At 43.1% G+C, this 22805-nt stretch overlaps 1 protein-coding gene across 1 annotated transcript in view; it reads left to right on the top strand.

Moving 5' to 3' along the window:
* PPARGC1A (PPARG coactivator 1 alpha) overlaps positions 1–22805 on the top strand; it is a 374124-nt gene that overhangs the window by 273595 nt on the left and 77724 nt on the right. The gene's annotated exons all lie outside the window — the stretch shown is intronic.

Here is a 22805-nt window from a genome sequence, read left to right as displayed (position 1 = left end):
TGCTTGGCAACAACTAAAATATTAGTGTGTTATCAACATTAGTCTCATCCTAAATCCAAAACACAGCACTATACCCACTGCTAGGAAGAAAATTAATTCTATACCTGCCGAAACCAGGACAGTCAGGAAGTGCCAAGTCCATTTACTATTCTGTGTATCCAAGAATATCAGCAGCATCCTGCAGATACGTCCCATATCTCTTCTGCTTATGCTATTTCCATGGCATATTTGGTGATGTGACCCTATCAAAAATGCTATGTACAATTCTGGTTGTCTGTATGCACAAATGATAAATTCAATTAGAATGGGCACTGAGAAGATCAGAGGAATGGAGATCCTGTCTTGTGAGAGGAGACTTAAAGAGCTTGGCTTGGGTAGCCTAGCAAAACAAAGGCAGAGAGAGGATTTGGTTGCTTACCATAAATACTTCAGAGGGATAAATACCGGCAAGGGAAAGGACTGCTCAAGCTACAAGACAATGTTGCCACAAGAATAAATGGGTATAAAGTAGCCACAGGTAAAGGTGGGCTGAAAATTAGAGGAAGTTCAGGCCATGAACAGGGTGAGGTTCTGGAAGCGCCTGCTGCTGCTGAGGGGGAGATCCCTTATAGGGGGTGGTGATTGCTTGGCCAGAGGGACTGCAACACATCATAGCCTGTGACACCAGGGGCCTGGATTTGATGACTGAGAAGATCATTTCCATTCCTGAGTCCCTGTAGCCCTATTTAGTGCAAGGTTTGTCTTGTACAGATACGCTGGCAGGGCTCCTTTCCCCTTCTTCCATCTAAGAGGGGTAGATACCAGGCTGTGACTTGCTTTTCTCTCTGAGCATCATGCTGCTGAGATCAGAATCAGGACTTAGAAGAAGATACAAGAATAAGTAATGCTGTGATCTTTTAGATGATGTTTTACTTTTATCTCTATTTCCTTCCTCACTTGTGTATGATGCAGGAAGATTTTGCGCCTTCGTACACCAATGTTATTTTTCTGTCAGCTTTTTGGCATGCAAAATTAGGAAAGAAATTGTCCTAGCTTTAAACTAGAGACCCAGGGACTGGGAAATACTCCTGCTCTCTACATGTAGCAGTACAAGGCTATTCTTCAACCTGAAGGGGCTATAGAAGGCAACACATTATGTTGGCAATTGTTGCAGTGAACGCTGCATCGTCTGGCAAGAGGCTCAGCTTGATGTGGACAAAAAGTGAATTTCTCCTTTGTGCCTACATCCTTAGCTCTCTTGTGATGAAAATAGAACCTGCTTTAATCTTCCCGGGGCTGACGGAAAGATATCTTGCAGACTGCAAGTCAGCAGTTGCCCACACAATTGTTTGGCAAAATCTATTTTTAAAAGTCCATAAATTGCCCAACTAGACAAACAAGGATCTAACAAAAAAATATCGTCACTAATGTACTATCCTTTTAAAGAAAGACAATACTCTCCCCTCTCCTCCTTCTCTCTTGGGGAAAACCTGCATATTTTAAAATATGAATGCAAAGTGCCTCTGAAAAGTCACGGCAGGCCAGATGCTGCCCTGCCACTCTTGCTTCTGTCGCGCTTTGCAGACCCTGTGGATGGCCAGGGGGTTGAGATGCTCCCTCCCGCCGCGAAGGGTGCGGGAGCAGGGCAGCAGGGGACTGCCAGCGCTGAGGTCCCTGCAGCGACACCTCGGCAGATCGCATGCGAGCGACCTTCTTAGGCGCGCGTCAGCAGGGCTGGAAATACAAACTAGGAAATCAGGTTAAGCCTCTTCTTGGTTGTCGTTCCCCTGCGCATACCCTTCTTTCCTGCTCACTGGAGTGCGCTATCTGGGCAGCTTTTGCTGACTATGGAGCCCGCCTCGTAATTTTTTCCCACTTATTAAAGTTACAGACTCAGAATGAGTTAAAATTGCCTGTCACTACCACTGTTCAGAAAACCTGGAAGATGTGAGAACACATTGTGTACATGAGTCACCTACACTAAGTACCCTTTGAAAATATAGCCCTGGGCTTTGATGTGCAGGCTTGTATTATTTTTCCTATATTTTAAATCATTCATAAGTGGTTTTCAGGCTGACCTGCTGGTCTTTTATGCAGAAAATTGTACAGATTACCTGAAGTGAATCTGTAGTGCAGAAGTTTATTTAACTCCCTGGCTTTACACGTAAGAATTTCATATATGAAAGGGTTACTTGTGCATGAATGAGCTTGCACTCCAAACATAAATTGTTTATGTAAATACCCAAATCTTACTGTAAATCTTCGGTGAGGAAGCCTCCTTTTTGAATTAATACCTCCCCCCACAAAAAAAAATCCCTAAAACAACAACCCAAAATGAGAAGTGATTATGATAGAATTATGGTTTTCAACATGTATTATTATATGTGCCTACATTTAGATTCCCAAAGGGACCAATTTACTAATATTAAGTATTCTTGCAATAAATGGGATGTGGTAAAGAGAGAGCTGCGTATCTTCTTTAAAAAAAAAAAAATCAAAACAAAACTCAACTTAAGAGTTGAATTTCAGATGAATAATAGTAGCACCGGAGTTCCAAATGAGTGGGACTTTTTCCTAAACCTCTTATTAATTAGGAATTATCATAAGGCAAAATATCTGCATTAATTTGCCAAAGGGAGAATAAAGACTGGTGTATTGCAGTACTCACAAACTTATTCTGGTGGTGCTGCAATGCACAAAACTTCTAATAAATTGGGAAAAATGATGAATTTGACAACAGGCAATTAATGCTAATCTTTCCCTTTGCAGGGTTACATTTTATGCTGGTGTTGTAAGAGCAGAATTATTAGCTCTTCTACTTTGCTTTCAGACATACTGCATTCAGCATTCTGCAGTACGTTGTAGTAGTCTGTAAAATGCCTCCTCAAAACATCGTTTGTGGCTCACAAATGGCAAGAAGCTGAATTTGGGGATGATCCTGTAGGCAGCAGACAGGGTAAGACTGCTTGGCTACTTCTGCCGTCCCCTTTGTAAACTCCTTGTCTTCAGCAATGAGAAGATGCTTTCAGAATAGGTTGCATTGTATTCTTGAGCAGCTCATTCTTGTGAGCCTGAAATTTGGATGGATGTGATTCATTTACTGAGGAAAAGAGCTAAACACTTACTGAAGCAAATGGCAGTTTTTTATAAAGCTAATTATTCAATTTTTTTCTTCATATATAGTTAAAATAATGTTAAACTATTGCAGGAAAGAAAAAAAAAAAAGCCCTATAATTTCTTGTGGCTATAATGGTGTCTGGTTAGCAAACTCTTGTTCTTCTGAATACCCAGTGCCTGTAATAGAGCATGGGACACATTCAGCGTCTTTGTGAAAGTCTCTTGGTGCAGAGCTGACACATATCATAAAAATAAATAGCTTAATGTGTCTATATGCATTGTGAGTGAGTATTTCATTTTTTAAAGTCCCTGTTGTTCATATTTTTAATTTCTGAGCTGTTTCATATTGGAATAGTCCCAGGCATATGGGACAATATAATAATATTTAGGCATTGAATATTTGTAACTTTGGTTTAATTTCTATTGCCAGTTCATTTCAGTTGCAGAAGAAAAGGTATGCATACATAAGTATCAGATTTTCCTTCCTTCCTTCCTTCCTTCCTTCCTTCCTTCCTTCCTTCCTTCCTTCCTTCCTTCCTTCCTTCCTTCCCTTTCTTCCTTTCCTTTCCTTCTCCCTCTTTCTCTCTTTCTCTCCTGTTTCTCCACCTCCCATTCTCTCTCTCTCTCTTTTCCTTGGGTTTGAAGTGTTTGAGGTACAAAGTATTTAGTAAACAAATACTTACAACCAAGTGACCTTTTTTCCTTCGTGTATATGTAGATACAAAGCGTAAAGATACATAACTCTGTGTGAGTTAACACATTGGTGCTGAGTGACAAAACCCAGTGCTCCCTGACCTGTGAGACACAGGATTACCAGAAGAGAAGAGCCACATTGTTGGGAGCAGAGGTTAAGGAGCTGGTGTAGCATTATTATCATGCTCTATCTAGAAATTCATTTCAATACTATTTATAGTGCTTGCTTCTACTATTCCTTTTCTTACTTGTGAATCTAGCTGCATCTCTTGTGTGTTTATGGATATGTATAAATTTATATATGCATTTTTCCTTCTCCTGTCCCACCAAAAGCCAAGTCCCTCTGCACTAGGTGGAGGTGTCAATATGCCAAAAAGGCCAATACTTGTGTATTATTTCAGTCTCTCACTTCAGTAGCAGAAACAATAGCTATTCACATTTGTTTGTGTACTTTTATAGGGCACAGTAAAGCTGTTGCTTGTGTTGTCTTGTAATGATTGAAGTATTGCTCTGCTCCCATCACCCAGTGGGCACTGGGCCATCCAGTGGACACAGCAAATCGTGCTCCTGGTCTAGCCCAAAGAACTGAGCTGGGCCTGGGGGATCTTAGTGTGGACAGTGAGAAGAGGAAATTGCCTGTAGCAGGCCGGAGAGAGGAAAAAAGTCTAGATGAGATTTCAGACAATGTTGCTTGGTTTCTGGAGTGCTTGCAGGTTTCTGAGTATGTACAAGTTCTTGTGTGCCTACACATGCACACCAATTCCCCATGGCATGTGTAGGTAATTTCCGCTGTGTTCAACACACTGGGGTATATCCACAGGTCTCAGCCATCGTCCTGTTGGATTCTGATGTGCAAAGTCCAGTGGCAAGCTCCATAGAGGATCGTGCCAGTTTCTACTGGGACAATGGGAAGGCAGAAGCGGTCCTTAGAAAGGAACCTTCTGTAAGCCCAAGTAGTCCCTTAAACCACAAGCCTCTTGGAGGAATATTCTGGGCATGAGCTTTTCAGTGAGGGAATAGAAAAATTTTAAAGGTGTAAGAGGCAGACACAGCCCATTAGGTCTCCCTAGATGAGTAGCTCTTCTTGCAGCACGCTGAAGTGACTGAGGGAGGAGAGTGGAGATTTCTGTAGCAAATCAGAGAGTTTCTCTGCCAGCAGCTAAATCCCATATGGGAGCATCAGCTGCACTTCCAGACAGGAGTGGAGTCCTGTGGCTGCTGGAGAGATAGTGTTAGTTCCAGCCTTAAGATTGCTGAAACTCCCCACAGGGCTTTCCAACCAAGAATAAATCTGTTATTCCCTGACACAAACTGCTGAAGCTGGGTCTTCCCCATCTGCACAGTGCCCCTTTTTCCCCTGAACAGAAATAAGGCATCTCTTGCCTTCCAGAGCTCCTATGGTTCAAGCAGTAACTGGTATTTTCCACTGGGTTACGTTCTGTGAGCTTCGCATATTCTTTTCGCTGTATTTGGCTCTGCAGAACTGCTCAGGAGATGGGGGATGTTCCTTCCACCTGGACTTTTCATTCATATAGCAGGGTCCAGGACTGCTTGTTGAGTTTTCACCCGCAATGTTACTTCGCATTTGTTAGCACTCTATCATTTGTGCTGCATCTTAAAAATCACTGCAGTGCTCGCTGTGAAGGTGCCCCATAGACGTTGATACTGCAATTTTTAAGGAGCAAAGATCATTACATTTTTAAATGTTCATTTAGGATTCTGATTTAAAGCCAGAAGAAAAACCTAAAAGAATCTAAGTCAAAGCAGGAATAGTTCCATGCTAGAATAGCTGCAAATGGTAAATCATACACTTAGTTACGTTTGATTGAGAGAGTTTATTGCTCATGTGAGCAAAATGTCTAGCCCCAGGCACTGTGCGGGTAGTTACTGTGCAAGCATACCACCTGCAGCCATGCCAGAATACCCAAACCCCCTGATACCACAGCGTTCGCTGTCCTGAATAGGAATTGGAGGTCATGCCAGATTGCGTTGCAGTGCAGTGAAGTGGACGAGAAAGAGGCCACCCACCTCATTTGCACTTGTGCCTTACAGTAATTGGTGCTTGAATGTCAGTGGGTGGTGATAAAAGGCTAATTTACTAACCCCCAGTGCTGTGCGCACCCCCTTTCTGCACATGTGGTGGAGATCATAAAGTCTGCAAGATTGTCCACTGTACTGAGGCCTCCACGGTTTTTTTACATCTTTTTTTTTTTTATTTAATCTTGTATGCTCCAGTTGAGCTACATTAATGGATTAGAATACAGCGTGATCTTAGGAGAATTCCGCTACAATAGATAGATAGTTGGATGGACGGACAGACAGATGCAAGTTTAAAGCACAAGAGGATTTGCATATTTAGTTCTGCTTTACAGCCTCCTTTAGAGAGTGGGATTAATGATCTGCTAAATTATCACAGTTGAGAGTCTTCAGCATTAGTCTGAATGCGTATCCTGCTAGAGCTAGTTTTACAACTTTTCCAAAGACATTTACAAATCTTACTAGGGGCGAGGCAGGGAGGGGTGAGGGTGGGGATGGGGGTATCTGGTTGTTGATAAAGCAGCTGGGCACTAAAGGAAAAAGGAGAAAAATCAGAAAATCATCCCTTTTCTGGCAGGTCTAAGAGCCTTTCCATCACCCACTGCATGCATTTACAGTGAGAGAAGGAAGAGTGTTCTCCAAGGACTGTTTGCTTTTTGAGTACCCGAGATGCTATGTTAAGCATTTACTGCAAGTTGGCTTAGAGAAATGTCTTCCAAAAACATTTATTTGGAAAGGAAAAAAAAAAGCTCATGAAAGCAAGTGAACTTAAGATGCCTTTTGGTCCCTGATTTTAAAGATTTTAAAGCTGCTTGAGCAAGGTGTGCTGCAGAGGATCTGGGGCAAATGCCACTGCTGACTGAGCCAGCACCAGCCTCATAAACTTCCCTTTGATCTAGCCATTAAAGGAAAGAACATTACTTGGCATATTTCTTGGTTACACATATTGCATTCTTTGGTCCCATTAAATAATAATGAATAATAAATGGCATAGTTTGGAACAAAATTCTGCACAAGTCAGTAAGAGAAGAGGGCTAACATACCTTTTGCCTCTCATGGAGGGAGATGTGAGTGCATCCCAGAGCCCTGCCTAGGGTTAGAGGTCTTAAAAAAGCAGGAGCTGTTTCCAGCCATTTCACTGTTGTGTAACACTGGTTTTGACATGTGTCAGTAGAAGAGAAAACACGCTCAGGCTGCAGTTAGGTAGGAAAAAAGGGTGCTGTCTCCCGAGAAGACACCAAATAGTCCCCCCATAGTATCCGGATTATATCCTAGAGGTGCTTCTTCACAAGAACAATGCAGGAACTGGGGCCACCTAATTTTAGGGAACAAATTTATGCTCCTAGATTTATCTCGCTTAATTTAAGGACTTAAGAGCATGGTTGTTTTCGGCTCCCTGTGCAGTGAAAAGAACGAGACAGGTATGTCCATAAAGTGAATCAGGTTTTAACTGACCCAGGAGGTGCCTGTTTACGTCCACTGACTGTAGGCAACCCAGCCTCTGCACACAGGTCTTAATGTGAGCGCCCCTTCCCTCTTTTCTTTCAGTGAAATACGCAAGAGAGCAGGTATTAACGTAATACCCAAGAGACTTGCAAGTGCCTTTCTACTGTGCAGTTTTTCTTTCTTTGCTGAGTGAGTGAAAGACAGATCATCATTCTTGGCAAGCCGAGTCCTGATCCAGCCGCCCCTTTCCGTTGTCTTCAGGACAAGGTCTGGGTGAGCAGCCCCTGCAGCCAGCCCGAGCTGACTGCTGGCAGACAGGTACCAAACGCTTGCCCTTTTCTCCCTTTCGTTTTGAATGCCCTGGCTTCACCAAGCTTCTTTGACACCATCCTTTTTGGCTTAATGGGGGGCTAATATGGGGATACTGCAGTTTAATGTTACAGAGATTAAGGTTCGCTGGACACTTAGCAGTAAGATTCAAAATCCAGATCTCCTCCTTAGGGGGCAAAACTTTCTGTTCTAGGAGGTACAGATGAAGTGTGCTGCAGTTTATAATGACAGAGATAATTCAGGAAAATAAAGCAAAATAAATTTTGTCACTATTTTTCCATTTTCTTTTAACTTCTCTCTAATGCTATGTTTCCCTTTCACAGTTTTTGCTTTTTTCACTTTTTCCTTTTTGTCCCTCGAATTCCTTTCCCTCACACAGCAGTCCCATTCTACATTTACTTTTCCTCCCCTTGCTCTCTCCCCAAGCTGATACTCTGCACTAGCCTTGCACAACTCTTCCCATTTCTTGGCGGTCCAGCTATCCTCCTTGCCTTTTCTTGAGAGCTGCTCCGCACCACGCAGCCAGTCTGGCAGCTGCCAGAGCTTTGCTGTATTCCTGAGGTGCACCCTAGTAGAGCCCAAGAGTGGAGCCATAGAACATGAGCAGTCTTATACTGCTGGAGCTCTGGCAGGATGACATGATACTTGTCAAGAAGGATGTCTTCACATCTCTTGTAGCTCTGCGACAAACTTCCCTTCACCTCTTGTTTAAACAGGGTATTTGTACCATTTCCCCACTTTGCTTAGCACCAGCTCGTAGCCTGCTGTTGGATTGAGTTTGGTGTTATTAATTATTTGCATTTATTTAGCATCCTGGAACATCACGGCACCATTGTGCAGGGAACTTTACACCCACAAACTAAAAAAGCAGCTCCCTCACCTAAAAAAAAAAAAAAGACGTATAAACTAGCAGCCAGCTGTATGGGGAAATCACATTAACTCCCCCTGAGCTGGCCTGGCCTCTAAGCGGTGGGTACGAGTTATAGTTCATAGAGTACAGAGGAGGTTGTTCCATGTCCCTGGGCTGGCCACAGGCACCTTGTGAGTGGGTTCAGAAAAGCCTAGGGATTTGTAGCTGGAGCTCTTGGGTTTTCTTACATTTTCATTGTTTTGGGTGTCTCTCAAGGCCTGCATCAGCCAGTTCTGTCCCTTTTGTTTTAGCTCCATTTCTCACACCAATTTCTGTGTTTGTAATATTTCCTTTCCTTCTTTTGACCACTGCAGTTGGCCACTTTTTGCCCTTCCTGCCGCAGATCCTCCCGGCCTTGCTGCCTTTCCTCGTGGCACCCTCTCCCCTGCTCCCTGGGGTGTCACCCCTCCGTCCCGCTGGCCAGCCAGGGCCATCCTCCTGCTTTGCCTGTGGCCTGGGATAGCTCACGCTTCCCTCCAGCGCTGGAGGCAGGGGAGAGGCAGGAAGCACTGGTCAAAAAAGGAAAAGTCACCCCGTGTGCCCCCTGCCAGAAGTGCTTCCCTCCCCCTGGTGCCTGCTCATAAAAATGGAGGGAGGGTGTCCAGGGGGTGCCCCCAGCAGTCAGACATCCCCTCTGCAGAGGATGGGCCGTGGGGTGCTTGGGGGGGCAGGAGGTTTCCCACTACAGGTGCAGCGAAGCAGCCCGTAATGCAAGCGCACCTTGGGCTGGCGTAAAGCTATCTAAGCCAAAGTTCAGGTGAAGGGCAGCCATGTAGCCAGAAAGTCATGTGGCTCTCATGTTGGTTAGTATGTCACTTTGAACAGCTCTTATCTGATACTATTATGACTAACCCGGTGCTGACAGCATGGAACAGATTACAGGAGCCATGTGATGATTATTTAAGGCATCGCTGAGTATAACACGTGGCTAATATTAACCCATTCTTTCCAGGGCAGCTCTGTCTCTGTGAGCGACACCCACAGCAGGCGCCTGCCCTACCCTGCCTGGGAGCACTTGTCACCGAGTTTACCTTGGGTGCCATATTTCAGTCAAAACTGGTTTTTAATCATTCCTCTGTTTTAATGTGGCCTTACAGTTCAGAGCAGTTTTACAGACTGTGATTGCTTTTTTTAGTTTGATTTTTTCTCCCTTTTTTTTTTTTAAATAAAGGATCAGTTGTGACAGGTGCCCGTATTTTGTATTTCTTGTGGCAGCACGTGCCAATAAAATTCAGAAGCCTTTTTGTTTTGTTATGGTTGATCTTTAAAGTTATTGAGAACAGCGCTGAAGTCATAGCTGGCAAAATAGACCTTACTGTTCTACATAAATGTCAGCAGCGCCAAGGCGATACTTTCCGAGAGGTAACGATTCGCGTGTCGATGGGGAAGGCGAGGCAAGCACACATATTGTACCCTTTAAACAGGCTGACACCTGCGCGGGGCATTTCGAAAACAATGCCAAAAATGTGGTGTTATATAAAGCGTGACAGTGGCCCTGACTGTTAAACCACTTTGACAGATGTGTTAAATGCCATGTGTGAGGATACTGGGCAAAAAAGCTTGGGCTCCCGGTGAAGCACAGCATGCTGGCCCCGGGGCTGCGGCCTCAGGCAGGCTGAGGGGGCCAGGGCCATGGCATCTCTCCCTCACGAGATAACGTCAAAGGTGCGAAGAATTTAAATTCCACGCCTGGAAATTCTGGTCATGGGAGTAGTGTTACTCATGTGGTAACCCGGAGGGTAACATTACACCAGCGACCGCTGGAGCGAAAGGCAAAACGCTGGTGGGATGGGGTCCGTGGCTTGTCTCCCCTCAGTGGCTGCCTGCTGCCCACCCTGTGCCCGCCCCCGCCCCCCCCCGCCGCTGGCAGTGTCCATGGACAGGGAGCAGGGCGACAGAAAGTTTAGGTATTGGGATTGGCTTCCCTTTGCATGACAGGAGATGCAGGAGTGTGAAGTCAGCATTATCGGGGGTGTGAAAGCCTTTCCCTGGGCCGTGAAGCCAGAGGAGGATGGGCCGCTGGCTTGGTTGAAAGATGATGCATGAAGGAGAATTCGTGCCCCTCTCCTGGCCCTATATTCGCAGCAATATTCCTCTTCCTCTCGTGTCTGCAAAACTTCAGCCTCAAAAAAAAAAAGATGAGGGAGAATGATTGAGAAAGGAAGGCTGAAGCAGGAACACACAGCTCGTACCAACCCTTCCCTCCATTTTAAACTCTGGACCAAACCCACCTGCGATCACAAGGATTAAGGACTACAAAACATGGTTTAGATTAATTACAAGCGAGACTTGAAAGGCCCAGAAGCTTTTGGAAAGGGGCTCAAAAATCCCTCAGATGAGGCCCTGGGCACTCTTTGTTTAAATTAAAAAAAAAAAAAGAGAAAAGAGAAAAAAAACCCCTTTGTTCTACCGACAGCCCATGCACAAGTAAGGATCTTGGCAAAGAGCATCCTTGTGGGATTTGCATCGCTTCTGGCGGGGGGACCTGCAAGAGTGCAAAGATGTCAGTACTGGTGTGGGGCTTTGCTTCCTCCTCCAAGAGGTAGGGCCACCGGGGTAGGAAACGAGAACAACTGGTTGAACTGTGTAATAGTAATAGTAGTAGTAACAGCGATAGTACTGATTCCCTGTGAGCTTTGGTCGGTACTTGAGCCCAGCTCTCAGTGCGCTCAGGCATTCTGGTCAGTTCACCCAGCTCCATCTGTAAAACATGACTGATAAATTGCCAATGCACAGATTTGTGATGAGCTCAGATCATTAATATTTTGCATTGCTTGGAGATCCTTGATTAGAAAGTGCACAGAAGGCTAAACCATTACTTTCATCTTTTCTTGAGCTGAATTACTCACGTTCAGAAAAACCTATTTTCTGCAGAGACTCTATGAAATGTTTGTCCTAATGCTCATTTATCGTGAGTGGCACTGATGGAACGGGTGCTGGTGTGAAGCAGATGTATCTGTGTAATAGTTTACTTTGATGGCTCCTTTAAGAGGCTTCATAATCTTTATATTTTACCATTGGGTTTGGAATTTTATGCTCTTTAACAGGTGTATTACCTTGATCAGATGTTTTCATTTTAAACTATTGACTTACGAGCACATGGCCTGCAGGGATTGATGTGCAGGAAATTGATTCTTTTTAAAAGATTTATTCTTATATTCTGTTTTTATTTAGTGTAGGAGTTCACTAGAAAACATAAATGATTGATAATGACAGTTCACAAGTAAAAATGAAAGTGTGCTGCAGTTAAAACCTTTGTTTCTCTTAGTTTAAAAGCACATCTGTAAGAAATTGGTAAGGACAGGAATACACATTGAAAAATGCAATCTAAAATCAGACGAGTTTAGTTTTCTCGGTTAACATTTAACAAAACCAGCTTTTTAAACATTTCTTCTCCACTCACAGCCACTATTGTTTTTGTGCTCTTTTATCGTTCAAAGAGTTCAAGCTATTTGAAAAGGATGTGTACAAAAGATTACCTTAAAATGACTCATTGTAAAAGCTCCTTACCTGATGAATTTGTCCTATCGGAACCAACATCCATTTTAACAGAATCCACCAAAAAAGCTCAATCTGTTCAGCCTGTGACATGGAATGCAGCAGCAGAGTCCTGTCATGAAAATAGCTTGTGTAATCAGTGGAATATAAATGGCAACAGCATCTTGTACTCCCTTTTATGATGGTGGAAAGAGAAGGAATTCAGTGGGCAGCCATATGACCAGGTCCTGCATGACTGAGAAGCTCATATTTTTGCATTGCATGGTGGCACAGGACCTCATGTGTCCAGGAGGAGGTAAATTGTTCCCATGTCTTGTGACCAGAATCTGTGTCTGGAGGAAGAAGCAGAATGAAGAACCATTATTTTAGCAAAAGCATTAGAAATCTGCGCAACTGCTGGAAGCGTTAATTAACAAGATATTTTCTCATAATGGCTAGCATCCTTCTCAAAATAAGAGTGGGGAAGCTGCTTGAAATAAAAAACTGCATATATGTCTGGGCAGCTTATAGTTTTAAAGCACTACCTATGCCAACAGAAGAGGCAAGGACATGGCAATTACTGAAGGTTTAATACAAGAATAAATTTAAAGCAACATTATTCTATGTGTGAGCCTCCTAGATGACTGCATGATTTGTGTTGGTGCCAATGTGGGTGGCGTACGTTAGACTCTGGTTGGAGTCCAGTCTGTGTTCCTGCATGAAACGAGTGTGATGGGGTCAGGTCAGTCCTCTCTGAATGATAATCCACATCATAAAGCTACTGTAAATGATTCATCATGGTTTAGTATTATTTTCAGCCAGTGCCCAGGAGAGGCCAGGACTGAGCTAGCATTAAGAATGAATTGTCCATGCTTCCCACTCTTATATAACTGCAGGTTCAGGTCACAGAGAAGTACGGCAAGAAAATGAGCACAGCCTCCTTCCGCAATGTGATTTACTTGTCTTCCTTAAGCAAAGGTTGTGAACCAGGGTGGAGGGATTGGACATGGGCTACAAAATGTGTTTGGTTTTCAGAAAATATCTCAGAGCTTCCTAGAGAAACTGAGATGCCATTCTGCAAGTTGCCAGAACTTTTAAGAAAGGTGCTGAATATCCTCTACTTCCACAGTGACCAGGGACATTTCCCTCATTTTCGTAAGCAGTTGGCATGTTGAGTTTGCACCTTTAATTTCTAAGTGAATAGAATGTGTTAACTTAAAACCGACAGTTCAGTTACGGATAGGTTATTGCTGCAGTTGGTGGCCGTTGTGATTTTTTTCCAGGCTTACTGCTTGGTTCTTCTTTGAACCCTTACTAAGGCACCTTGGCAACATTAATTTCATGAAATTGTTGTTTGAGGTCTGACCAAAGTGCTATTTTCTTCTGTTGTCATCCTCACAAGGATCTGAGTAAGTTACTGATTTAGACACCTAGGTAGTTTTTTAAGTGACTGTAAAAGGCTACAGAAAGGCAGACTGGGATGCAGGACTTCAGAAAGGGACAGACAAGACGAAAAGAGAGAAAATTCACAAAAGGCAGAAACTGTATATCCTGATTGTCTAAACTTCATTTTGTAGCAGTTACATTTAGGCTGGACTTATGGTTGTATGATTGCTCCATTTCATTGAGTAAAAAACATGAATATTGTGGAGTTTTACGTAAATAACAGGGAAAAAAATAAAGCAGAGCTCTGTGTGCTTCAGACTTGGCTAGCGAGTCCAGCCAAGAACAGATGGAAACTCTGCCAAGTCCTTTTTCATTGAAGAGTTTTCTTGAAGCTTTAAGAGGGAAAGATCAGAGCACTGCAGTCAAAATTGCTGATTCCTGCTCAGGGAACTACTCTCTTCCCTGTACTTTGGACCATCCTGCAAACGTGGGCTGGGTGTCTGGCAAACCTAGGCTGAGTTCAGTGGCTGTGTTTGTGCTGCCCAGGCACAAGGACCATTTGACTTGGGACTGAGATTAAGCAAAATCTGCTGGATTTTGTTCATGTATTTTTAGGAGTTTTGAAACCTTGATGCACTGTGTTGCTGTAAACGGACGGTTTCAGCCTGTCCCTGGGTGGTAGGAGATCCCATGTGGAAGGCTCGGTGGTGGTCGTGTTACCATCTTGTGATGGAGCTTATGCTGTCAGCTATAATGTTGTACTAGTGCAGGCCCCACACTTGGGCTCTTCTTGCCTGGTAGAAATGTCAGTATCTTTTTTTTCCTAGTTCTTCAGCATTTACATTGTCCTTCCAAGTACAAATGTTCTCCCTTACTTACAGACTTTTCTCTCCTTTAGAACTGTACAATCCCATTATTTCAGAGGGGACTGTGTCCTAAAAGAGTAGAAAAAATGTTTGTTTCTGGTTTGGGTCTCTTTTTGCTCTTATATATAAAGAAATGCCATGAAAAACCCATGGAGATGGAGTTCATTATGTTAATCCCATCTCTAAAAACGCTGCCGTGCTGCAGGCCTTTGTTGTCAATAAAATGTCAAGCAATGGCATGTACAGCATGTTGTGCAGACTTCGAAATGCCGCAGCTGTAGGACTGTGCTGTGTTTTCTACACAAGAGCTGAGAAATACGGGAGGGATTAATATCGGGTGCAAGCCCGAGTGTTAATACCAAAAACCAAAGCAAAAAAAAAAACCCTTACAAAGAGTTTTCTTTAGCATACTTGTAAAAATTGGTTGTCATTCTTCATACTTTGAAAGACACCTGTTCACATTTCATAATTTACCCCTAGTTTACCCAGGAAAGCTGGTATACTAGTTTGCTTTCTCAAAGGGGCAATATCTTTCCAAGCGTTAACGCCAGTATACAGCCTAGTAGTTTCAAAGAAGGGCAAAATATAAAAAATTGGGACGTTTTGGTGCTGTAACATAGTTATAGCCATTAATTTATCATGCTTGTGATAGTATGGGGCCAGGTAAAATACTAGAAAGAAAATTGCCCTTTTAATACCAGGAAAAAGGATTTTTCTTCAGCACTGACCCATTTTATGAAATTGTGGATTTTGTGTTGTAACGGGCCTGATGCTTGTTTAGCACAACTGTAACCAGTTGGGAAGGCTCCTCTCCTGGTGTGGGCATGCCTGGCTCCAGGAGGGTGAGCCGAATACATGAATAATATGACCCTCACCAGCAGAAAACAACGGGGAAAATACTGCTTTCCTGGAGATGTGTTTTTATAGGTGTAGTGCAGCACATAAAGGACAGCGCCATTTTTCACGTTTTTCATTCCTCTAAGCTCTAAACCAGGAAACTTTGCCAGAGTCTGGGCATGGGGTAAGGAGGGTAATGACTATGAGCGGGTAAACTACTCCTACCCTAACTCTCACATAAGTATCACACCTTGTTTCTCAGATGTAGTCTTCTGAAAAATTTCATATTTTATTGGAGGATTATCACTATCTCTTCTTTTCACACAGCACTGCCACACTGCTAGCCACTGGTGTGCATTAATACCAGGTCTACATAATGGGCACAGTTTTTACTGATTTTTCAAGAAAAGCTAAATGCATTGGAATAAGGACTGGCCATACTGTGCTAGTAAAACTTTCAAGACCAGTGATTTAGTTTAGGACATAAGAGGGATGAGGTTTGTCATGTGGAAGTAAGAGGGATGAGGGATGATGGTTGTCATTTCAGGTCATGTAGGAAGCTCAAGCCTAATCCATGACCATAGCATTTTCATCTCCATGCTGCTTTCACACTGATTTCAGTGACCGGATGGCAGAAGGAAGAGACATATTACTATTATTATTTGATATGTGTGAGCCCCTGTGGCCTTCCCACTGTACACGCCTGGATCGAGCTTTGCCTTCTGCACGGGAGGCCAGGCACTCTACTGTGCAACTCCATCCACCTCTCCCCAGAGCAGCTTTGTTAGGTTTCATATAATTACGGTTGATGTCTCTCAAAAAATATTGCATGTTATGTTTTATGTTCCTTTTTGACACCTTGTGATAGGGTTTCTTTCAGCAAATCACCATGTGCAAAATGTGGAAAGATTGCAGCTGTAAAATTAATTTCATTTGTATTTAGCCAGGTGTGGGTATGAGGAGACAACCAAAATCTAGCATCATAAATCCTCTTTTGGGGGGGGTGGGGGGGGGAAGAAGTTAGTATCCACATTCTGGGTCTCTCTTGTCTTTCAGTCTCCTTTTTGTTGTTTCATTGAACATGCTGGTGCTGTCAGGTTCCTTACCGCCATCCTCATTTTGTCTGCTGCTGGTTTGTGTGCTGATTCCGTAGCTACAATAGCACACCCACCCTCCCTTCCCGCCCCTTCCTTTCCCTTCCCTTCCCGCCCCTTCCTTTTCCCCTTCCATCTTCTCTTTCTCCAATATGGGGGCAGACAACCTGAGCAATACTTTCATCAGCACATAACAAGGTTACACTTGCAACCAGCTCTGCATCTAGTGGTTCTGTGACAAACTCTTTTATCAAACCTCATTTTTTTCAGTGTGGGGGCATCTCTTTTTATGTGTAATATCAACAGAGATACTCTCACTGTGTATGGTTTTGGGGTGTTACAGGTAACTCCAAAACAACCTGCACCACCAGAAAAGTAATGTTCTACTCGGAGGAGGATCTGGGTTTAGCCTGGGGTGCCGGGGCTGTTGTCAGGGCTGCGGTGGGTGGTGTGGTCTACTGGGCTAAGTTAGGCAGCAGCACAGGACTTTCTAAGAGTAGGTATGAGGATGAAGAGGTGCTACTTTTGCACGGGGCCCTTGTGACTCTACTGACATTTCTACTTGGAAGAATCCCCTTTTTAAGGGTGAGAAATAGTTTAGTTTGTCTGCTTGGCCCTCTGTGATATGTTCCTACCTCACACTAATGCCAGTCATATCAGATCGTTCTAATTATAAATGTGACAGCTCTGAGAATTTGGATTTTAAAATCCTGGTTTTTTTCATGTGATATGTTGCAACTCCAAATCAGAAAAAGTTACTAGTAGACTTAGCCAGGTTAGAAGGCAGTGCTTTAGCCACAAAAGCACCTAGTCCGCACTTGGATTTGAGCCAAGGAGTACATCTGCCATATATCTCAGAGAGAAAAACGAAAGTATCCTATACCGTGAGATTGGTATCAGCAGGATGCCCTGTTTCCAACCATGCACATTTGCTCTAAGTCATGAAATTAATTAATGGAGAAAATTTCTTGTAAAATAGAGCAGCAGTTCTGATTTACATGACTTCTGTGCATTTGCAAGTATTTTTTCCCCCTATGGCTAGAGCTGTATTAACAGGTTCTGTTCCAATAAACGAACTTACACGCATGTATTAGGCTGAGATTTCAGACATCCAGTCTCTGCCACAACTTTGGCATTCCCTCCCGTTTATTTATTTGCACCGATCAAATGCCCCCCTCTCTGTGCCGACTCTCTTCCCCCCCAGCTTAGCTACTAAGCAACCTCTTTGGTCGCTGCAGTGAATCAGCACTTCTGCCAGGCTCGTCCCTCCCGTGCGCTGCCTCCAAGCACGATGCCAGTGCACAGACCCCCCTTGGTCTCGTTTGCCATGCGAGGAGCAGGGCTCGGCCCTTAAGGCAGATGTTTTCTTGCAGTTTTGCAAAACAGCACATAGTAGATCAAAAAGTCACACCGGTTTTTACTTCCCTTTAGGAGCAGAAGATTTTTGCAGACGGTGATCCGGGGGATATTTGCAGCCTCATTTAAAGCACTGTGTGGGCATTCAGATAGTTAGTAATAAGTGTAATAAATATACTAAGAAATAAAAGAAATTGAAAGCAGACACATTGTGCTTGGAATAGATGGATCTCGTAAGATTCACAAATCTTTGAAAATTTTGAGAAACTCTTGGAAACAACTGCAAAAAATAAACAAAAATCCCATAAACACATGAGCTCTCTTCCCTCTCTAAGCTTATTTTCAAATACTTTTGTAGGTCATGTTACCTACAAAAGAAGGGAAGAGAAGAGAGTTCTTTTATTTATTTCATTACAAGGAAGATTTTCAAACCCAGAAGGTTCTCTCACTCCAGGTATAACCCCCTGGAAAATACTCAGTTTCCCTCTAGGCCTTTGGAAATCTCCCCAAAAGTATTCACATCTTTGGTGTGGCAATATTGAGCAAGAGGGTGTTTGTAGACCCTTTACTTGGAATTAATAATGCTTGAAACCACAGCTAATCTCACTGAGCAAAGTGTTGCTGAATTAAAGGCTCAGAGCACGGCCCACAGGAAGGGATAAATCCTGCTTCACTGGAATCTGTGGGAAGGCTGTTGTTGATGGGGTTGGACAAGGGCAGGATCAGGCTCTCTGTTTTGCTTTGAATGCATTTTTCTTAAATGATGAGGGAAATGAAAATAATTAGCTTCCAAAAAAAGTTTTCTCATAACCAGTACAGTAGCAATATACAGCAGAATTTGGATGTCCTGAGCTGTATTGTTGTTGTTTTATCGTTGATATTTTTTTCTCCTCTTACCTTCAAATCTGAACTCAAATCTCTGCTCAAATCCTTCATGTGTATTTTCACATGTGGTTCTGTAGGCATTATTTTCCTTAACTTCCATTGATGTAAATAGTTAAATAACTGAGGGAACTGTAACCATCTAGTATTACTCCTCTTCATCAGATAATTGGTGCTTTGCAGGCCTAGTATGCAATATGTTGATTAGTGCTTTTGTTACATTAAGGAGTTTATTTTTACCATATGCCAAGTCTACTGTAGATTAGTCTCTTGTATGCAGTTCATTAGATGTCTTGGATGAGGTTTTCAAAGTGATGTCAACCTTGCCTCTACTTGGGAACTCAGTCCTGCAGAAAATCATGGTACAATATATCGATGCAATGTCTGTCATCTCCAGTGAGACACTGGGGACCTCCAGAGTTCAAAGCATGAGCTCCTGGTGATGGCTCTGAAGTGCCAAAGCTCCCTGGGTGGTCTCGAACAGAGTCGCCTCCTTCTGTAAGTCATGCATAGAGACTGCCCTACAACATATGTTGATCAGCGGAGCGCTGCACATCTCAGATAGCATTTGTGTGCGTCCGTTTCATACCTCGTATGCTGAAGTGTTCTCACCTCTGCTGTGCAGCGGTTTGTATGAAAGAATACATGCAAGTGTTGGCCCATGGAGGGATGTGTGAATATAAATGGAGTCTGTATTTTCAAAAGCGGTCTGTTGTCTTAGGGATTAATGGGAAACTTGATCATCTGGTTATTGCCTGCAAATATGTCCCCTGTGAATACGCCAAGTATTCCACATCCAGTGGTATAGGTTTGTGTTTTTTAAGGTGATGGTTGTGGAGCGGATTATCTTTTTAACTGTTTACTTTATTAAGTCAATTAGAAATGTTTGAGACTAGAAGGTGTTTTTCCAGGTCTTATGATCCCATTAGTTAAACAACAGAAGGATAAGTGAAGAAAGAAAACAGGCTACAGAATAAGCTGTGCAAATAAAATACAATAACTTTTGGTCTGGTAGCATCTTGCTGAGCAGCCTGATTATTGACTACCCAGTCACTTCTGCTGATATGACCAACATAAATTCATCTTTGCTGCTTTTTTACCAATGCTAATGCTAAAGAACCAGAGGAGCTCTAGGAAAGGAGAGCAGGATTCAATTCTGGTTCATGAATCATATATTGAATTGTCAGGAAAGGAACAAATTCTGCCCCAATTGCCACTATAACTATGATAGGTTGTACTCGTGTGTCTCAGGGCAGAATATGCTCTGAAATGAAATAGATGAGGTCAAAATCTGTTTTCATTGATCACAGAGAAGGCAGTGAAGCTGTAGAGGCAAATGTGACAGCAAAATATTGTGAGCAAGGCCATTCCTCTTGCCAGTGATGCATCACAGCAAAAAGAAGGCTGTTTGATTTTCAACCTCCATGATGTGTTGGTCGAGTTGATAAAAAAAATAATCTTTCTGTAAGCAAGCAAATTGAACTAAAAGTAAGACATGGTGATTGACATGGAGTTGCAAGATGCCATTTATATAGAGTCTTTCTGCATGGAAAAAATAAAACATTCAAGGAGCACTTTGTTTCTATTGGAGAAAGTATTAATTTAATTTTTTTTAACTTAGATTTTTAGATTATTGCAAAAGGGAAACCAGGAATGTGATTCCAGGAATAATCTTCTTTTATTCCATCATATATTCTGCAGCCCATTCCATAAAGATGACAATAATAAAAAGGCAAGGGATGCAATAAGAGAAACAACTTTCAGTTAGGGCGGATGGCTTTATAGAATAGATACTGAAGCAGCAAAGAACTGAAAGTGGTTTCTGAGAAGTGTTGACCTCCTTTCGTGCCACTTACTGTGAATTAAAGCTGTGAGTGAGAACTAGTTTGGGCATGTGGTACAGCACTTACAGCAACTGCTGCCAAGGAACAAAATTTGTGTTTCTAAGGAAATGCAACAAAAGAAAATGGTTTAAGAGGCAGTGGCTGTCACTGTGTAAAAAAAAGTATCTATGTACTGATAGGAAAGAAAGGCTGAATTGGGTTATTCTATATGCAGGTTAGCGTACGTGTGAATTCTTGTAATGTGAGATTCAAAATCAACCAACTGCAGATTGTGCAGGGTTTAGCATATCTCGCACTGTTAGAGTTTACAAAGTCAAGCTAGCTAAAAGTAGTTGTGACCTGCTCTATGTCTGTGATTGACTGTTGTTTGTCATTCTTATGGGCATTATTAGTAACAGTGACCTGCTGTAGGAAAGGGATACATTTAGAGCAAGGAAACTGGGTTTTTGCGGCTTCTTGGAACTCCTTTCTTAGCAAACTGAAAGGCAAAAATCTTCAGCACTTCTAAACCAAGGCTGCCAAACAGTATCACTTACCACTACCTTTAGGGTTATAAATATCTTAGGACGTGACATCCACTCACTGATTTGTAGCAAAGATGTTATGAGAATTGTTCATGCACTGAAGTTTCATTAAGGGATGAAAACCATAGCAAAACACCGAGGAAAAAATATTGCTATATTTACACAGTGTCTTAACTCCTTTTTTTTTCCCCTCCTGGGTTGGAAAGGGAACCACCTGTCTCCTTTGCTGATGTCAGACTGCTCCCTGGAGACACAGTGCTATTGGAAAGCACATGATACTGTACATATTTACACCAAGCCCGTATCTGATTGAGATTGGGCTACGAGACCCGTGAGTTCACAAGTTTCTTCATCATACTCTCATGCATTAAACATGTGTTTGAACTCTGGCTTGAAAGCCGTGTGATCTTATGATAGACGTATTTATGTAATAGTTAAATGAATGATCATGCGCTCTCCAGCTCCTTTTCCATGCAAATGCAGAGGAAATTGAATATTATAATATTTCAGTAAGATGTCCTCAATAACAAATTACTGTTTAAAATAACCAATATTTGTATGTATATCAATTGCCTAGCAGTTATTTTTGTCTGCTATTTGCATGATATGGAAAAGACTTTTTCTAGCAAACGTTTTAAGCTACTTGGTGCTGCTTTCCTTTTGGAATGATCACAAGGGTGCACATTTAGGGACGTACTTTCCATCTGTTTTTTTGAAGCTGGCAAAGCACATAATTTGGAAGAGAAAAGAAGTCTGAAAGTACCCAGATTTGAACTGGTATGTGTTTGCGCCATTCTAGGAATTCTTATTCTGTAGCAGTTGGTAGAAGTGAAGGACTATATTGTGCCCTTGGATGCAGCATACGGGCAATGCTCAAGGCCAGTGGGAGCCCTGTGTGAATGCCCAGGGACACACTAGGGCCCTCAAGAGCTTTACTGCTCTGTTACCAAGGCAGAACCCGAAATAATCAGGAGGGCTCTGTGAACCCCAGCTGTTCGATGCAGCCCAGGAGTGTTAGGTTTGTTTGAGATGGGTCAGGGTCCTTTTGTAAAGTCCTGGGTTGGTGCATCTCTTCATACAGCCTTGAGTGAAGCACCTGCCAGAGGGACCTGCTGAGTCTTCTGTGCCCTGCAGTGGTGGGCTTGGGGCTGCCAGTACAACCGGGCTGCGGGCTTGCTCAAACATCCCTGTGACTTTTGCCAGAACACGGGATCTTTGTAAGCCAAAGTCGAGCTTTGCTACAGCCATATGCAAAACGGTTGGGATCTGAGCTTCCACGCAGAGCAGCGCTGGCATAACGGTGCTTCTTGTTGGAGTGGGGATCTTCACCTGGTGAGTTGTGGGTTTCCCCACACACCCTCTGCTCATCCGGAAGTATCACCTTAACTCCTGACACCAGCTCACCATTTTGATGAAACTGCTTGCTGTGCATGGTGAGTAAGGATGACAGAATCTGGCCCTACTGCTCCGGCAGTAGTTGGATCAAGCTGGGCATGGTTCAGTGCAATAATTCCTCATAGGTGGGCATTTTGAAAGTAGCAAAATGCTTGGGGATGCTAGTGCTCCTGGAAATCAATGAGACTGCAAGCAGCTGGAAAAAAAGGCTCCAATAAATGTGAATTGCCCCTGAACCTTGCTGCAAAACCTCTCTAACTATGAGGAGTAGAACAGATTTTGAAACTTGCTTGGTAGTGTCCCTGAGGTCTCAGGTTGCCCAAATTTAACCCTGAGAAAAGAACTGCATTTCTCTTTGTCATGGTCTGGAGTAGGATGGCCACACTGTGGCTCTTGAGCTGCTTATGTCTCCTGAGTGGGTCAAGTGTAATTCCTGGGCAATGCCTTTTCACAAACAACTGGAATTTTTTTTGCTAGAGGGTGCTAGGTCCCAGTGGGAAAAACCATACCGGTGGGTGTTGCTGAAGAATGCTGGGTCATGATAGGATCCAACTTAATGCCCAGTGGTGCCCAGCTCACGGTGGTACAGAGGGAGCCATCAGTATCTCATGCTTCAAGATGTCCTTCCACTT

This window comes from Grus americana, chromosome 4 (assembly GCF_028858705.1).
Source record: "Grus americana isolate bGruAme1 chromosome 4, bGruAme1.mat, whole genome shotgun sequence".
NCBI lineage: Eukaryota > Metazoa > Chordata > Aves > Gruiformes > Gruidae > Grus > Grus americana.
Note: the sequence above shows the minus strand (reverse complement) of the source record. Positions and strands in the feature narration are given on the sequence as shown.